Source organism: Miscanthus floridulus, chromosome 10 (genome assembly GCF_019320115.1).
Source record: "Miscanthus floridulus cultivar M001 chromosome 10, ASM1932011v1, whole genome shotgun sequence".
NCBI lineage: Eukaryota > Viridiplantae > Streptophyta > Magnoliopsida > Poales > Poaceae > Miscanthus > Miscanthus floridulus.
In genome coordinates this window covers 34,347,823-34,350,585 of record NC_089589.1, presented here as the reverse complement: position 1 = coordinate 34,350,585, position 2,763 = coordinate 34,347,823, and positions in this window count along the sequence as shown.

Sequence of the window (2,763 nt, the reverse complement as noted above, 5' to 3'; positions counted from 1 at the left end):
TATATATGTATATATACAACACTTTCATAATCTTGTTCTAAAAAATAACGATATCAATAAACATTTAATTTACATCATTTATTTCTTAGGATCAAAGTAGAACTCGCCGTTGGGATCTAGCACTTTTTCTAGAAGAAATCCTGCTATTGACTCTTGAACTGCTTTCAGATGGTCTTTTTGCAAGACCCTTTGTTTCAACCATTCAGTCTTGCATTTGAAATAAAAGAAAAAGTATTAATACATATATATATATATATTCATTTAAAAATAAATAAAAAATTGATATATACGTACTCTGAGGACATCTTCAGGAGTTCTTCTTATGTGTGCAGTGATAAATTCACAAACGTAGTATCCACACAAGTTATTACCTGGTTCCTGCCGCAAACACCACTGTACGAGAAGAAGATTATTCTCATCATCTCACACGTAAATTGAAGTACGATATAGTAATTAAACACGTGGGGAAGTATATATAGTACAACTTACTGGTATTTTAACTACTTTAAGTGGTGCCTTGCAATCCTTGTGGTGTTGCCGAATAAACTCTTTCCAAACCCTGTGCGACCAATAATGTACGATCGTTAATAAATTATGACAAAGTCTATTCAATAATAGTTGTGCGCGAGAGATCGAAATTACCCCTGGATAATGTCTATCATATCTTGGTATAGTGCCCGCTCTGTTCTCAATGAGTCCAAGATTACTAACCGACTTGAGTTTAACTCGATGACAATGAGTATCCAGTGAAACCTGCATTGGTTTATACACACACGTACATGCATATAAGTTGTATTGATATTACATAAAATGTGTAGACTACATTATTATTAACACTTACTCAAAGTTGTACAGGAAAAATATTGTTGTCTTGTTGTGCTACTTCACGAAGAACCTCATGATATTCGTCTGTGCTTCAGATACCCAGTGCTCCTTGACAATAATATCGGTTTTGAATACGATATAAGGATCAATGAAGCCAACACTGGTGTCTTGTATTCTTTGGAGCTCTGACATCTGGAATCTGTATATAAATATAAGTTACATGTGAGGATAATTATATACACGTATGCATGAAAGTGAGTTTATTAAATAAAAGTAAGAATCACTTACAAACAAAAGGAGCTAATGATTGATTTGTCCAGAGCATCCAAGTGGTATAGTTGATGCAATTCTTCGAAACTAATATGTAAGATGTCATCGCCACGGAAGTAATGATGGTCTCTAAATCTGACAAAGATCCACTGCTCACCCCTGCCACACGCCTGCATGTACCACTTGTTGAGCAAGTAAATTTGCGTACCCAATTCATTCAGAGCCGCAGGGTTGTACAGACTTTTGCCAAATTTATAAGTCTTCTAGGTATCAACTTCCAGGTTCTGGATTGGAGCTTTGCCCGTCAATTGATCCAAGGTTAAACCAGTTAGTTCAAAAAAAGCATTAAGGTCTTGAACCGACACTTCTCCAGAGTTGTCTGGTCGATAGACTTCTATGTTGGAACCATATTCATTAGCAACAACAAGATTTTGCATTGGTTGCTTCTATTGTCCGAGCTGTGGGACATCCTTCCCTGATGCCCTTTTCCTTTTCTTATGTGCATCATGTGACTTCACGAGGGAGCGGTCATAGTCTGATAGTGACGGAGGCTTACGAACTTCAAGCATCTTTTTCTTGTGAGCTTCGACCTTCTGCCTCAGCTGATCTCGTGGTATGTAAAAGTACGGCTTCTCCTTAAGCTTCGCTTGTCTCTGCTTTTGGATATCTATAAAAAAATCTTTCACTTTTTTGTATTCTTCAGCTGCTATTTGCTCATCAGTCTTTTCAGGAAGTATTTCTTGAGAAATAACTCTTTTTTCGAGGTCTTCTTTGCAGCCGGGACCTTAGACGTCTTTGTAGTGCATCGCTGTGGAGGGGGTGGGGGCGGTGTTAGAGACCGGCGTGGAGGCGATGAGGCCGGTGTTGGAGTCCGGCGTGGAGGCGTTGGAGATCGTTGTGGAGGCGGTGGGGCCGGTGTAGGAGTTGGAGGTCGTTGTGGAGGCGATGGGGCCAGTGTAGGAGTTGGAGATCGCCGTGGGGATGAAGTCGTCTCGCCCCCCACGACGCTGTGATGAGATGGGAAATGAATGATTGGGCTAGGCTGGGGGAGACCCTGCTACAAAAACAAGTTGTGGGTCAATTATTTTTGAAGCCAATAAAAAATTAATGGAAAATAATATTTCATTCACTTTCATTCGTACCTAGGGTGAGGTGGGGGAAGCGGTGGCGCCCCAGGAATGATGATGAAGCGTTTGCGCCATTGAATAAATGTCTTCTCTGCTTCTCCTAGTGTCTTCTCCCCATCACCGCTTTCAATGTCAAGAGGAACATTGCTGTAACCTTTGAGCACTCTATCGACCAAGACGCTAGCATATCCAGGTTGAATAACTAACCCATGGATTCTTGGTGTCTTCGTTCGGTCTATTGGAGATACAACCCCGACAGCCACCATGATTGATGCATTATTACCATCTGGAATGTGCAGCTCACATGTTGTTAGAGGCTCGGTAATGTCATCAACAGGGAAGCGCAACCCAGCGTCACCTTGGATAACTGGCAGCTCCATGGAAGCACAACTGCTTTTCATCTGACCAACGGGGCTAATGGTGACTCCCGGCGTTGATTGCGATTGCATTTGACTCATTACTAGCTGCACTTGCCTCTTGATCTCCTCCTGCATTCTTGCCTCAAGAGATTTTTCTCGTTCACGTGATTCAAGCAATGCTT